The following is a 17,458-nucleotide window of genomic DNA, read 5'->3' as shown; positions in this document are numbered from 1 at the left end:
GAGGACGGGCGGTGACAACCTGTGACTGACAACCTGTGACTGACAACCTGTGACAACCTGTCACTCATTTCCATATGAGAAGGATTGTCCCGCTGATACTTATGGATACAATGTATCATTTCACTGCAGCTGCTGCTTCTCTTCGCTCAAGTCATGTATCTGCTCTCACAATTCCTGGAGTCGTCTGCCAGGTAATTGTATTTTCAGGGGAATCAGATCAGTAATCAAGCTCAGAAGTGATAAGGGATTTATTCACTATGGAGATGAGACAATGGAAGATCTGATATCGGGGACCTGCGCCACTTTATATTTGCACGCGATCGGTGAGGATTTTCCGTTTTCTCTATGAGCAGAGGCCACACTCTTATCACCGGGGAACAGTCACATTTTACATAACCCGAGATGAGTCTCCCTATCTCCATCCTATGTAATTGATTCCTGCTATCAGGGCTACACAGATGACGACGGGGAAGGTTGTGTCTGAACAGTGACCAAAGGTGAAGGACACATGGGGGAAAAGGCAAAAAGTTTCATAAAATGGAAACTCCACGTTGGCATTTCTTTAGAGGAATCAGACAATTTGTAGAGTAATTACTTAACACCAGGCAAACAATGCTATTTTGTTGCATTCATTCACTGACAAGTGGAGATCCTCAAAGTAGTAACAAAATTACAACAAAACACAAAGAATGTTATTACTTTTCATTATACAGTGATTATTATTATTATCGACCTTCAGCTCAATCTGCAGCTATGGCGATTTGTTGGATGAATGCTCTGTAGGAAGATCGATCTTGGACAAGCCTAGAGAGGTCCACCAAGGTCTTGTCTGCTGATATCGTGATTGTATCAAGCCATTGGGTTGCTGGTCTTCCTCTTCGTCTCGTTCTTCTATTCTTCCTCTTCATCGTGTTCTTCTATTCTTAATCTTCGTCTTGTTCCTTCTATTCTCCCTCTTCGTCTTGTTCTTTCTATTCTTCCTCTCTATCTTGTTCTTCTATTCTTCCCCTTCGTCCTGTTCTTCTATTCTTCTTTGGCTTGATACTTCTATTCTTCCTCTTCGGCTTGTTCCTTCTATTCTTCCTCTTCGGCTTGATCCTTCTGTTTTTCCTCTTCGGCTTGTTCCTTATATTCATCCTCTTTGGCTTGTTCCTTCTCTTCTTCCGCTTCTGCTTGTTCCTTCTGTTCTTCCTCTTCAGCTGGTTCCTTCTATTCTTCCTCTTCGGCTTGTTACTTCTGTTCTTCCTCTTTGGCTTGTTCTTCTATTCTTGCTCTTCATCTAGTTCTTTCTATTCTCCCTCTTCGTTTTGTTCCTTCTATTCTCCCTCTTCGTTTTGTTCCTTCTATTCTCCCTCTTCGTTTTGTTCCTTCTATTCTTTCTCTGCGTCTTGTTCCTTCTATTCTTCCTCTGCGTCTTGTTCCTCCTATTCTTCCTCTGCGTCTTGTTCCTTCTATTCTTCCTGTTCCTCTTGTTCCTTCTATTCTTCCTCTTCGTCTTGTTCCTTCTATTCTTCCTCTTCGGTTTGTTCCTTCTATTCTTCCTCTTCGGCTTGTTCCTTCTATTCTTCCTCTTCGGCTTGTTCCCTCTATTCTTCCTCTTCGGCTTGTTCCTTCTATTCTTCCTCTTTGGCTTTTTCCTTCTATTCTTCTGACCATGATGTCCTTCTCCAGTGATTGCTCGCTTCGTATGATGTGTCCACAAGTCATAGCTTGGCGCTCCTTGCTTCCAGTGACATGTCTGGCTTGATTTGTTCCAAGATTGACTTGTTTGTTCTTCTCGCCATTCATGGGATTGAGAACATCCTTCTCCAGCAGCACATTTCAAGGTGTTGATTCATTGCTATGATGATACAATCCCTCAACGCCTGGCTATTGATGGCAAAGCTGATATCTTAAAGGAATTGTTCACTACTGAACAACCCCTTCTTAATGGCTCCAATCTGATGGAATAGAGAAGGCTGTAGCTGATCAGTTACCATTGATTGGCTGCAGTGGTACATGACATTGCATACGTCCTGTGATCGCCATGCGACTCAGCGGAGAGAACGATAGAGAGGCTCTCGAACAGGACTAAGGGGTGCAGTTATTTTTATTTTGTGGATTGTTCAGTAGCGGACGACCCTATTAATTAAAGTCCCTGTGAATGAGAGATTGTTCCACGCTGAGCGTCATATATCGATGCTTCGAGTCCCTTTAAGGATTCCCTGTGTTTGAACCTCTGAAGTGGCGCTTCTCTTTCAGGTGTCTGCTCTCAGGAAGTCTCTCGACTAGAGGAAAAACTCATGTTCTGCAGATTAAACAATCTGCACATATTGTAAATTCCCCTTCATCTTTCCACGCATTCGGCGCAGTCTAAAATTAGACACCGAGCAGCGTATCCTCGCCTGCCGTCTCACCTCGCTCCTGTAACAAGTGACACATGCAAATGCTTACAATGGAGCGCGTTTGATCTGCGATACAAAGTCTCTTTCCTCCGGCAGCGACGGCAGGCAACAATTTCACAAACTCCGCGGCGGATCTGCCGCCAGATACCAAACGTTCCCTCATTAGTCTGATGACCTGGAGGGACGCCGCTGCCGGGGTGGGATCCCACATCAACCCCCAAACTTCTCACCTGTCCTAAAAAATCACCAATTGAAGGCTCATCCATCATACTTCATTGGAAAACCCTTCTACAACTCTCATAGACTTTGTGTCTCAGATTTTCACTACTCGTCAAAAATCCTGTTGCCTGCCTGTCATTGAATGACACATTTACGCAGAGAGTCTACAAACTCATCCACGGCGTGCCCAATTTCCACTGCCTGAGTGTAGGCAACAACACGCATCCATCAGGCCAATAGCTCTCATACACCGATACATTGTTACAAACCCTCTGCTGTGAGAACAGGACTAGGTTAGGGTATGTTTCCTTTAGAAGCTTTAGGACCACACACCATAAATGTATACAGGGCGATCCTGAGCGTTACGTGCAGAATGGCAAATGTACGACTGGTGTGGCCACATAACTCCCAGATTTAAAGACAAAAAATAAGACACAGGTATTGTGGAGAACACAAACTGCACATAATACCGCTCACAGTAACTACCTCCCAACACAGAAGGATGCATCCATTGTGCCCCCACACACAGTATTATGCCCCATTGTGCCCACACACAGTATCATGCCCTCATTATGCCCCCATACACAGTATTATCCCCATTGTGCCCACACACAGTGTCATGCCCTCATTATGCCCCCATACACAGTATTATGCCCCATTGTGCCCCCACACACAGTATGATGCTCTTATTGTGCCCCCACAAATAGAATGATGCCCTAATTGTGCCCCCACACACAGTATTATGCCCCATTGTGCCCACACACACAGTATTATGCCCCCATACACAGTATTATGCCCCATTGTGCCCCCACACACAGTATGATGCACTCATTGTGCCCCCACACATAGAATGATGCCCTAATTGTGCCCCCACAAACAGTATGATGCCCTTATTGTGCCCCCAGACACAGTATCATGTCCTCATTGTGCCCTCACACACAGTATCATGCCCTCATTATGCCCCCATACACAGTATTATGCCCCATTGTGCCTCCACACACATTATCATGCTCTCATTGTGCCCCAACATAAAATGATGCCCTAATTTCCCCACACACACAGTATCATGCCCTCATTGTGCCCCACACACAGTATTATGCCCCATTGTGCCTCCACACATAGAATGATGCCCTCATTGTGCCCCCACACACAGTATGATGCCATCATTGTGCCCTCAACAGTATGATGCCCTCATTGTGCCCCCACACACAGTATGATGCCATCATTGTGCCCTCACACACAGCATGATATCCTGATTGTGCCCCAACACACAGTATGATGCCATCATTGTGTCCTCACACAGTATGATGTCCTCATTGTGCCCTCACACAGTATGATGCCCTCTTTGTGCCCTCACACAGTATGATGCCAACATAGTGCCCTCACCCAGTATGATGCCATCATTGTGCCCCCACACACAGTATGATGCCAACATTGTGCCCTCACACAGTATGATTCCATCATTGTGCCCTCACACACAGTATGATGCCATCATTGTGCCCTCACAGAGTATGATGTCCTCATTGTGCCCTCACACACAGTATGATGCCATCATTGTGCCCCCACACACAGTATGATGTCATCATTGTGCCCTTACATACAGTATGATGTCCTCATTGTGCCCCCACACACAGTATGATGTCCTCATTGTGCCCTCACACACAGTATGATGTCCTCATTGTGCCCCAACACACAGTATGATGTCCTCATTGTGCCCCCACACACAGTATGATGTCCTCATTGTGCCCTCACACACAGTATGATGTCCTCATTGTGCCCTCACACACAGTATGATGCCATCATTGTGCCCTCACACAGTATGATGTCCTCATTGTGCCCTCACACACAGTATGATGCCATCATTGTGCCCTCACACACAGTATGATGTCCTCATTGTGCCCTCACACACAGTATGATGTCCTCATTGTGCCCTCACACACAGTATGATGTCCTCATTGTGCCCTCACACACAGTATGATGTCCTCATTGTGCCCCCACACACAGTATGATGTCCTCATTGTGCCCTCACACACAGTATGATGTCCTCATTGTGCCCTCACACACAGTATGATGTCATCATTGTGCCCTCACACACAGTATGATGCCATCATTGTGCCCTCACAGAGTATGATGTACTCATTGTGCCCTCAAACACAGTATGATGTCCTCATTGTGTCCTCACACACAGTATGATGTCCTCATTGTGCCCTCACGCAGTATGATGCCATCATTGTGCCCTCACAGAGTATGATGTCCTCATTGTGCCCCCACACACAGTATGATGTCCTCATTGTGCCCTCACACACAGTATGATGCCATCATTGTGCCCTCACAGAGTATGATGTCCTCATTGTGCCCCCACATACAGTATGATGTCCTCATTGTGCCCTCACACACAGTATGATGCCATCATTGTGCCCCCACACACAGTATGATGTCATCATTGTGCCCTTACATACAGTATGATGTCCTCATTGTGCCCCCACACACAGTATGATGTCCTCATTGTGCCCTCACACACAGTATGATGTCCTCATTGTGCCCCAACACACAGTATGATGTCCTCATTGTGCCCCCACACACAGTATGATGTCCTCATTGTGCCCTCACACACAGTATGATGTCCTCATTGTGCCCTCACACACAGTATGATGCCATCATTGTGCCCTCACACAGTATGATGTCCTCATTGTGCCCTCACACACAGTATGATGCCATCATTGTGCCCTCACACACAGTATGATGTCCTCATTGTGCCCTCACACAGTATGATGTCCTCATTGTGCCCTCACACACAGTATGATGCCATCATTGTGCTCTCACACAGTATGATGTCCTGATTGTGCCCCCACACACAGTATGATGCCCTCATTGTGCCCACACACAGTATGATGCCCTCATTGTGACCCACACACAGTATGATGCCATCATTGTGCCCTCACACAGTATGATGTCCTCATTGTGCCCTCACACACAGTATGATGCCATCATTGTGCCCTCACACACAGTATGATGTCCTCATTGTGCCCTCACACACAGTATGATGTCCTCATTGTACCCCCACACACAGTATGATGTCATCATTGTGCCCCCACACACAGTATGATGTCCTCATTGTGCCCTCACACACAGTATGATGTCCTCATTGTGCCCTCACACACAGTATGATGTCATCATTGTGCCCTCACACACAGTATGATGCCATCATTGTGCCCTCACAGAGTATGATGTCCTCATTGTGCCCTCACACACAGTATGATGTCCTCATTGTGTCCTCACACACAGTATGATGTCCTCATTGTGTCCTCACACACAGTATGATGTCCTCATTGTGCACCCACACGTATGATGCCATCATTGTGCCCTCACACACAGTATGATGCCATCATTGTGCCCTCACACAGTATGATGTCCTCATTGTGCCCTCACACACAGTATGATGCCATCATTGTGCCCTCACACACAGTATGATGCCATCATTGTGCCCTCACACACAGTATCATGCCCTCATTGTGCCCCCACCCAGAGGAAACATCTAACGTGAAGGAGCTTGAGCAGTTTTGCCTTGAGGAATGGGGATAAATCCCAGTGGTAAGATGTGGAAAGCTCAGAGAGACTCACCCGAAGTGACTTGCAGCTGTAATTGCCGCAAAAGGAGGTTCTACAAAGTACTGACCTTAGGGGGTGAGTGATTAAGTACTCTGAAGTTTTCAGTTATTTTGTCCCATTTTTTGTTTGCCTCACAGTAACAAGAAAACAAATGTGCACAGTTGTCGGCATGTTCTTTACATGAACAGATGCAAACCCTAAAAAAAAAACGTGAAATTCCAGGTTGTGAGATAGCAAAACATGAAGAATGCCAAGGGGGAGAAAAGCCACTGTATATGCAGTGAAATAGTCTTGGCCCCCAGTCACACACTGCTGCTTTTGCAAGCTATTGCCATCTGTTGCAGTTGCAAACCCTCCTGAGTGCATTCCCTAATCCAGGGGTGTCAAACTGCATTCCTCGAGGGCTGCAAACAGGTCATGTTTTCAGGATTTCCTTGTACTGCACAGGTGATAATTTAATCACCAACTCATTATTTGTGTAGGTGATTAAATTATCACCTGTGCAGTACAAGGAAATCCTGAAAACATGACCTGTTTGCAGCCCTCGATGAATGCAGTTTGACACCCCTGCCCTAATCCCTTGTTTCATCCATACGTGACTGACGAATCATTTACATTGAGTGTAAACCCATCTATGTCGTGGCCCCATCCCTCCACTAGATGGCAGTCACCTTACACTGATTGCCTCCATTCACTTCAGGTGATAGCAATCTCCACAAATAAAATGTCTTGATATTCTCCATATCTTACTCCACACACCTACAAATCTAGAGGGTCTCCCGGACCCCTGCTCAGCAATCAGTCCGGCACTAACCATTCTGCAATGGACAACGACTGTGATTAAACAGCGTCCAATTTAAACAGAGGAAGGAAGCTGCGCTGTCATGGACAGTCCATTAATATTTTACTACGCGGCCCATAAAAGGGCGCTAGCCGGGCTGTAAAAATGTAATATAGGGCGGCGCGGTACCTGCTAATTAATGGCTTGTAATGCAGCAGAATATTATGGCGGTCATTGCCCATAAACCTGGATGTGGTGGAAGACCACTACAAGGAGAGGGAGAACAACAGGATTAAATATGACTGACGGGAGAAGACGCGTAATCTCCCAAGACTCCATCCGTCAGAACATTGGCGTTCATTGAACTCCCGATACTCGCCCTCCCCGCCATCCCACAAGCGCATTCATTATATACAGCAGCTCCATACAAAGGGAAAACAATGGAGGTTTATAGGAAATAAAGGGGGATTCTAGATAGAAGAATGTATCATCCTTCTGCAGGATAAATGCTGGGATGATGGGGTCCAAATTCTATATATATACAGAATTTTAGTTTTTCTTCTTGAAGCTTCATTTTTACTTTGTCTCACTGTGTTATAAATTTTGATTCCTCTCCTAAATGCTCACATCCTACAGAGTTGGCAGGTTTATCGCGTGCTAATAAACTGTAACGACACCCCAGATGTGCGCCCTCGCTGACATCAATCTATACAACCTGCAAAACATCCCCAGAAACTGCCTGAAGGGGAGATAAGCTCAGAACTAGAACCCCTGATGTTCTATTGATGGGATCACTGCATCGCTGCCCTCTCTTCCCCGCTGCCATCCTCTACCCCCAGGGGTGGGCCGCAGCACTTAAGTCGGTCCATAAGAGGCTCTTCTGCCCCTTTTTTCAGGATCTGATATTTGCAGGCAGAGAATGGTGTTCTCAGATAAACCTCAGAAGATTATGAAAGGCAAATATTTAGAATTGAGAGTCCTCAGTGGTTGATACCTTTTAATGGCTAACTGAAAAGATGGTAACAAATTGCAAGCTTTCGAGACTACACAGGTCTCTTCATCAGGCAAAGACTAAAACAAATTCTGAAGAATCACATATTTATGCACAACATAGTATAGGAAAAAAAAAAAAAAAAACCATGGATAAGCCAGGTGACATGAAGCAGAAATACCATGGGTGATAAACAGTTACGTCCATAAATATTGGGCCAATTCTTAGATAAGGATTGTTTTATTGTCCTGTGATTAGGGTCTCTGTTTTAATGACCCTTCATGGTCTGAGGGGCAAGTTCCTTAGTTGATGTAAAAAGACATAAATCCATGTGACACATTCATTCCTGCATTAAGAGTGTCAAAGGTCGTCATCAGTTTATATTCCCAGACTCTCCTGTCTTTCTGCGATTTGAAGTTTCCTTTCAATACAAGTAATTTCATGTCCATAATGTTATGATTTGGGAGACAGAAATGTATTGCCACCGGTAGATCCATTCTTTTTTCTCTTATTGTATGGCGATGAGAGTTCATCCTTGTTCTAAGCTTCTGCCCTGTCTCCCCCACATACAGACCCCCAGTTGGACATTTAGTACATATAATTAGGTACACCACATTAGAAGTGACGCAGCTGAAAGTACCTGGGATCTTGTAGTCCTGATGTGAATTGGGGATCTTTATCTTGTCTGTGGGAGGTGCAATAGTCATGATGAACACATCAGACTATATGAAGGAAGCAAACAGACAACTTATGGACACACGCTACTACAAAAAATTGGAGTCGGATCCTACACAGGATTATTACAAGGAACTAAACAAGTTGGTATCTTGTCTGCCCGACGAATCCATAAGAACCAATGACCTGATACCAGAAAGTCCAAGAACAGGGACATTCTACATGCTTCCCAAAATCCACAAATCTGGAAACCCAGGAAGACCAATTATTTCGTGTGTGGGCACCCTTACTGAGCAGGTATCTGGATGGGTAGAGGGTATTCTTAAACCCCTGGTAAAAGATACACCCAGCTTCATTCAGGACACAACTGACCTATTGAATAAACTATCAGCAATAGGTCCTCTACCAGAAGGAACCATCCTGGCCACCATGGATGTGGAATCTTTGTACTCCAATATCCCACACCAGGATGGATTAAATGCCTGCAAATTCTTCCTGGAAAACGCAGGGACTGATGCAAATTCTGTGGTGAAACTTATAAAATTCATCCTCACCCACAATTACTTTGAGTTTGACAAGAAGATCTATCTACAGGAGACTGGCACAGCAATGGGAAGTAAAATGGCCCCACAGTATGCAAATCTTTTCATGGCCAAGCTTGAAAGCGACTTTTTGTCCTCATGCCCCATCAGGCCTCTGGCCTACTACCGCTACATTGATGACATTTTAATCATCTGGACGGAGTCTGAGCCGCAGCTAAAGACGTTCCATGAACAGTTTAATCAATTTCATCCTACCATCAACTTAACACTCAACTACTCCTGCACTGAAATTAACTTTTTGGACACCATCATTAGGCTGCAGAAAAATGAAATAGAGACATCCCTGTATCAGAAGCCAATCGACCGCCCAACATACCTTAAATGGGACAGTTTCCATCCAAAACACATAAAAAACTCTATTGTCTACAGCCAAGCCATCAGATACAATCGTATATGTTCCAACCCCATGGATAGGGATGAGCACCTTGGTCGCCTCAGAAAGATCTTTTTGAATCAGGGCTACCATCCAAGAACAATTGAAAATCAGATCACAAGAGCCACCAGAATATCAAGGAATCACCTGCTACATTACAAAACTAAAGAAGAAAATAACCGGGTACCTCTAGTGGTTACCTACAACCCAAATCTGGAGGTGCTAAGGGGAGCTGCACGGAAATTACAACCTTTACTGCAAAAAGATGCCCGATTACAATCCATTTTTCCTGACCCCCCACTACTGTGTTTTAGGCAGCCCCCAAATCTAAGAAGCATCATTGTCAGGAGCTCCCTGTCCTCTCCAACAGCTGCAGGAACCTTTCCTTGCAACCAGAAAAAATGTAAAACCTGTCCATTTATAATGACCACAGACAAGATAAAGATCCCCAATTCACATCAGGACTACAAGATCCCAGGTACTTTCAGCTGCGTCACTTCTAATGTGGTGTACCTAATTATATGTACTAAATGTCCAACTGGGGGTCTGTATGTGGGGGAGACAGGGCAGAAGCTTAGAACAAGGATGAACTCTCATCGCCATACAATAAGAGAAAAAAGAATGGATCTACCGGTGGCAATACATTTCTGTCTCCCAAATCATAACATTATGGACATGAAATTACTTGTATTGAAAGGAAACTTCAAATCGCAGAAAGACAGGAGAGTCTGGGAATATAAACTGATGACGACCTTTGACACTCTTAATGCAGGAATGAATGTGTCACATGGATTTATGTCTTTTTACATCAACTAAGGAACTTGCCCCTCAGACCATGAAGGGTCATTAAAACAGAGACCCTAATCACAGGACAATAAAACAATCCTTATCTAAGAATTGGCCCAATATTTATGGACGTAACTGTTTATCACCCATGGTATTTCTGCTTCATGTCACCTGGCTTATCCATGGTTTTTTTTTTTTTTTTTTTTTTTTTTTCCTATACTATGTTGTGCATAAATATGTGATTCTTCAGAATTTGTTTTAGTCTTTGCCTGATGAAGAGACCTGTGTAGTCTCGAAAGCTTGCAATTTGTTACCATCTTTTCAGTTAGCCATTAAAAGGTATCAACCACTGAGGACTCTCAATTCTAAATATTTTTCTATCCACTGGCTAACACGGTACCAAGATATATTTCTTTCCTGTATGAAAGGCAAGAGATTGAAGTTTATTTATGGTGGGCTGCAGTTACTACTCTGAGCAGCAGGGGGCAGCATTGAACTGAACAGGAATTTCTAAGAAGACTAAGATTCTTTTTTTTCTTACAATTTTACCAAAAAATAACATTAAATCCAACGTTATCTTTTACTTCTGAACTGTGAATGTAAAAATCAATTATAAAATATAACAGGTTTAATATCCCTCTAAATAAGCGGAAGCTACTTGTGACTTTGTGTTAGTGGGGAGCATTATACACAGGCGCATACTGGATCTGATCCGGGATTTCTAAAGATATAAGGAATTATTCTTAATCGATTATTGATTCATGTCACCGGCGTCCTGTATAGAGGACACACTTATTCCATAGAATCCTCAGCATCTCACCCCCATTTTAGCAGCACAGGAGCAAAACCCGGTGCCACTAATGTCTGAGGGAAACTGAGAAATCAGAATCAGAAAAATCCAATCTATATGCATCACATTCCTGTAGCCTTCTGATCGGGGTACTATTCTTGTACGTTCACACATCACTGTGTATTATCCCTGTACTGTGACATCACTGTGTGTATTATCCCTGTACTGTGACATCACTGTGTGTATTATCCCTGTACTGTGACATCACTGTGTGTATTATCCCTGTACTGTGACATTACTGTGTGCATTATCCTTGTACTGTGACATCACTGTGTTTATTATCTCTGTACTGTGACATCACTGTGTGTATTATCCCTGTACTGTGACATCACTGTGTGTATTATCCCTGTACTGTGCCATCACTGTGTGCATTATCCCTGTACTGTGACATTACTGTGTGCATTATCCTTGTACTGTGACATCACTGTGTTTATTATCTCTGTACTGTGACATCACTGTGTGTATTATCCCTGTACTGTGACATCACTGTGTGTATTATCCCTGTACTGTGACATCACTGTGTGTATTATCCCTGTACTGTGCCATCACTGTGTGCATTATCCCTGTACTGTGACATTACTGTGTGCATTATCCTTGTACTGTGACATCACTGTGTTTATTATCTCTGTACTGTGACATCACTGTGTGTATTATCCCTGTACTGTGACATCACTGTGTGTATTATCCCTGTACTGTGCCATCACTGTGTGCATTATCCCTGTACTGTGACATCACTGTGTTTATTATCTCTGTACTGTGACATCACTGTGTGTATTATCCCTGTACTGTGCCATCACTGTGTGCATTATCCCTGTACTGTGACATTACTGTGTGCATTATCCTTGTACTGTGACATCACTGTGTTTATTATCTCTGTACTGTGACATCACTGTGTGTATTATCCCTGTACTGTGACATCACTGTGTGTATTATCCCTGTACTGTGCCATCACTGTGTGCATTATCCCTGTACTGTGACATCACTGTGTTTATTATCTCTGTACTGTGACATCACTGTGTGTATTATCCCTGTACTGTGCCATCACTGTGTGCATTATCCCTGTACTGTGACATTACTGTGTGCATTATCCCTGTACTGTGACCTCACTGTGTTTATTATCTCTGTACTGTGACATCACTGTGTGTATTATCCCTGTACTGTGACATCACTGTGTGTATTATCCCTGCACTGTGACATCACTGTATTATCCCTGCACTGTGACATCACTGTGTGTATTATCTCTGTACTGTGCCATCACTGTGTGTATTATCCCTGTACTGTGCCATCACTGTGTGCATTATCCCTGTACTGTGACATTACTGTGTGTATTATCCCTGTACTGGGACATCACTGTGTGTATTATCCCTGTACTGTGACATCACTGTGTGCATTATCCCTGTGCTGTGACATTACTGTGTGCATTATCCCTGTACTGTGACCTCACTGTGTTTATTATCTCTGTACTGTGACATCACTGTGTGTATTATCCCTGTAATGTGACATCACTGTGTGTATTATCCCTGCACTGTGACATTACTGTGTGCATTATCCTTGTACTGTGACATCACTGTGTTTATTATCTCTGTACTGTGACATCACTGTGTGTATTATCCCTGTACTGTGACATCACTGTGTGTATTATCCCTGTACTGTGCCATCACTGTGTGCATTATCCCTGTACTGTGACATCACTGTGTTTATTATCTCTGTACTGTGACATCACTGTGTGTATTATCCCTGTACTGTGCCATCACTGTGTGCATTATCCCTGTACTGTGACATTACTGTGTGCATTATCCCTGTACTGTGACCTCACTGTGTTTATTATCTCTGTACTGTGACATCACTGTGTGTATTATCCCTGTACTGTGACATCACTGTGTGTATTATCCCTGCACTGTGACATCACTGTATTATCCCTGCACTGTGACATCACTGTGTGTATTATCTCTGTACTGTGCCATCACTGTGTGTATTATCCCTGTACTGTGCCATCACTGTGTGCATTATCCCTGTACTGTGACATTACTGTGTGTATTATCCCTGTACTGGGACATCACTGTGTGTATTATCCCTGTACTGTGACATCACTGTGTGCATTATCCCTGTGCTGTGACATTACTGTGTGCATTATCCCTGTACTGTGACCTCACTGTGTTTATTATCTCTGTACTGTGACATCACTGTGTGTATTATCCCTGTAATGTGACATCACTGTGTGTATTATCCCTGCACTGTGACATCACTGTGTGTATTATCTCTGTACTGTGACATCACTGTGTGTATTATCCCTGTACTGTGACATCACTGTATTATCCCTGCACTGTGCCATCACTGTGTGTATTATCTCTGTACTGTGCCATCACTGTGTGTATTATCCCTGTACTGTGCCATCACTGTGTGCATTATCCCTGTACTGTGACATTACTGTGTGCATTATCCCTGTACTGTGACATCACTGTGTGTATTATCCCTGTACTGTGACATCACTGTGTGTATTATCCCTGTACTGTGACATCACTGTGTGCATTATCCCTGTACTGTGACATCACTGTGTGCATTATCTCTGTACTGTGCCATCACTGTGTGTATTATCCCTGTACTGTGCCATCACTGTGTACATTATCCCTGTAGACATCACTGTGTGTATTATCCCTGTACTGTGACATCACTGTGTGTATTATCCCTGTGCTGTGATATCACTGTGTACATTATCCCTGTAGACATCACTGTGTGTATTATCCCTGTACTGTGACATCACTGTGTGTATTATCCCTGTACTGTGACATCACTGTGTGTATTATCCCTCTATTGTGACATCACTCTATGTATTATCCCTGTACTGTGATATCACTGTGTGTATTATGCCTGAATTATGACATCACAGTTTGCATTATTCCTGTACTGTCATCACTGTATATATCCTGGATATAGAAAGTCTGCACACACCTGTTAAAATGACAGTTTTTTGTCATGTAGGATTTTCCTACCAAGAAGAATAATTTCAGAACATTCTCTTCCTTTAATGGTCGCCCATAATGTGTAAACTAAAATAATGTGGTTGCATAAATCTGCACACCCAGTAAGGTGGCTGACGGACACATAGTGGATGCTAGATACTGTATGTATCACAGAGGTGGTTATCCTCTGTCATATAAACTTGGAGTAATGCTCCAGTACACAGTACTACGATGGGTTAATCGGCCATGACAGGGCCGTGTTTATTGTGAGCAGCTGATGAGGTGGGAGAGATAGCTGCTCACCATATCTTCACCCTTGGGTGTGATTCACATTGCAAAATGGGAACTATTTGTCTCACACATGACTGTGTGCAGATCTCCTGGATTGAGTGCCTTTGCTAAAGGACTAATTAGCTGGACTCTAACCCACGTGGGCTAACCAGCACTAGTGTATGGACTTTATGCTTTATGTTTCACTTTGTGCCAGACAAGGGCTGTATTTAAGTTTTCCTGTGATGCGGTTAATGAGGAGTCAAATAAACCAGCTGAACCTTTACTAGAAACCATTCGCTGATTCCTCATCCCGCTCCCAAGTGAGTGGCACTGTTACAACCGTTACACTAATGGTGAGGTCCAAATGAAATTCTAACAACATTCAGAATTTTTGGGTTGGAGTCTATCAGCGCAGCCCATGTAGAATTGGCGATCTTTGCCCGATCTTCCTTGCAGTGGCTCTACACCTGTCAGATTGTGGGGGCATCTCCTGTGTGCAGTGCCCTTTTCAAGTCACCACAGATTGTCACTTGGATTCAGACTCAGGATGGCCTATTCCAGAACTTTCATCTTCTGGAGAAGCCATTTTTTTGCTTGTTTGGAGCTATGTTTAGGATCGTTGTTGTGCTGAAAGGTTCAATTCCTCTTCATCGTCAGCTTTTTTACGCAGGCCTAAGGGTCTCGTTGCAAAATTGACTGATATTTGGAATTGTTGTTAATTCCCCCCCTCCTTAACTTAAGACCAATTTCCAATTCCTCTAAAACAGCCCCAAAGCTGTCTCCACCATGCCTCTCTGAGAGTATGGTGCTCTTATATTCTTCAGCAGTGTTTGCTTTTCCGCTTTTGGCCAAAAAGTTCCACCTTGGTCTCTTCACATATAGCACGTTTTCCCTCACAATTTTGGCAGACTTAGATGTAGGTTTTGGTAAAACATATCAGTAAAACATATTGGGGCTTAGATGTTTTTCTTTGTACGAAATGGCTTCTGTCTTCCCTCCTGACCCCACAGGCCAGACATATAAAGGATAACAGAGATTGTTGTCACATGCAGTATACAACCAAGACTTGTGACAAATTCCTGCAGCTCCTTTAATGTTGCTGTCGGCCTTTTACAAGCCTCTCGGAACTATTTTTTTCTTGTCTTTTTATCAAAATTTGAACAAGGTCTTCATCTTCGCAATCCTCCATGTTAAATATAATGATTTGGAATTTTTTTTTTGTACTTTCTCTTGACTGATAACTTTCAGCAATTAGATCCCTTTGCTATGTTGTCAGCTGTTTATGGTCTGTGTTTTTTGCTGAAAAATGCAAGTAAGCAATGTCAGCTTGCACCTGCAAATAAAACGGAGTCATCCTAAAAAAAAAACTAAGAAAATAATAGGATAGCCTAGGAATACAATGGTGACCCCGATGTCAGTCGTCCTGGTGTTATAGTGAATAACAGCGCATATTAGTCTCGCTGTATATGTGCTATGGTTACACACGGACGGTAGGTTAAGGTAACTATTCATCTCTGCTTCATTCCCTAGTTGTCATTATCATGGGAAAGTCTTTCCATCTTTGTCCAGACATTGGGATAAAATTAGTTTTGTGTCCCCTTCCTTCTTAAGATACGTGGGGTCCAGAGTTCGGACCCAAGTGATCATTAAGTGATGACATACCCTCAGTGACGCTGCTACCATGAGGCGATTTGAGCTCTTTGGCTCAGGCGGCAGAAGAGAGGGGGCGGCAGATTCTGTAGTATTATACTCACCTACTCCCGGCGCGGTCCCTGCAGTCCCTGTTTTTTCCAGCGCTGCAGATTCTTCCTGCACTGAGCGGTCACATGGTACCGCTCATTACAGAAATGAATATGTGGCTCCACCTCCCATAGGGAGCTTTTTTTCCCGTTCGCCTCAGGCAGCAGAGAGGCTAGGTTCACCCCTGCGTACCTTGGCAATATGGGAATATTCCTACACCTGATCATTTGTTAGCTTACCTTAAAGTAATCATTAAAGTGGTAAAAAGAAGACGAGGAAGGGGCAATGTGATGCCTTGTCTTCAAAGACCTGTTGCGTTCCCTGCCGTTCCAGCACTGTCTCCAGTGTTCTTTGCTAGTTTCAATGCACTTGGCTCACAGAGAACGTAGCCTATACCGCACATGACCGCTGCAGCCAATCAGTGGCCTTACCGGTCTCATATCAGACGCCGCACGTCACTGCTACAGCCAAGTACACAAAGACTAGCGAGGACCACAGGAGCGATCGCTGTGGAATCGCAGGGGACTCATCAGGTGAGCGATGCTTCCTACATATCATTCTTCCTCCTTTTCTCACTTTTTTTTCACAAGCTTGGAAAGCTCCTTTACGGGGAGAATGCTCTTTCAGCTGCACTTTTGTGCTTTTCGTCGGTTCCTGAGTTCTGCAGTGTCGTCCTCGTATGAATAAATAATGGCGATTATATCCCATGATTTGCGCAGAGATGGATGCGTCCTGACAGCCGGGATCACGAGTTACTATTCTCGCAGTGAAGTTTTCCTTTTCTTTGACATTGATACTTTTTTTTTTTTTTCCTGTTTTGTTGGGAGTAAGAAAAGTACAGATTGCCAGCAGCGGTGTCTAACGCTGATGAATATTTAACCGCGTCACAAGACTGGAATCACAATGGCCGACATTAAGATGCGAGCAGTAAAATATTTGTGTGCTTCTCTGCAAACTTTACTATATCAACTTCTCTGTAAAAGTTTCTAGGACAGAAGACTCTGGGGACGAAGTGACCCAGATCTAAAGGAAGAGAAATCATCCGGGAAAAGAGATAAAATCCACAGGCAGATGGACAACAGGTAACTTATCTCCCACCACATAGAGCCAAGACTGAAAATCCTCCTGGTGTCAAACTATATGGTAGAACATAAGCATCTGCTGATATATAGGGGTATGGACCATGCTGGTATAACCTGGGTATCTCCTGTGTAT

The 17,458-nt window shown here is 43.8% G+C and overlaps 1 long non-coding RNA gene across 2 annotated transcripts in view; it reads left to right on the top strand.

The window, feature by feature from the left end:
- Nucleotides 1–17,458, top strand: part of LOC138649176 (uncharacterized) — a 148,428-nt gene that overhangs the window by 5,847 nt on the left and 125,123 nt on the right. Inside the window, exon 1 of one of the 2 annotated variants that reach the window (XR_011315255.1) lies at nt 17,144–17,325. The exons of the other annotated variant lie outside the window; for it this stretch is intronic. This is a non-coding gene — a long non-coding RNA (uncharacterized lncRNA). Of the gene's footprint in view, nt 1–17,143; nt 17,326–17,458 lie in introns of those variants that run through there. 2 annotated transcript variants of the gene reach the window in all.

Source organism: Ranitomeya imitator, chromosome 9, assembly GCF_032444005.1.
Source record: "Ranitomeya imitator isolate aRanImi1 chromosome 9, aRanImi1.pri, whole genome shotgun sequence".
NCBI lineage: Eukaryota > Metazoa > Chordata > Amphibia > Anura > Dendrobatidae > Ranitomeya > Ranitomeya imitator.
Note: the sequence above shows the minus strand (reverse complement) of the source record. Positions and strands in the feature narration are given on the sequence as shown.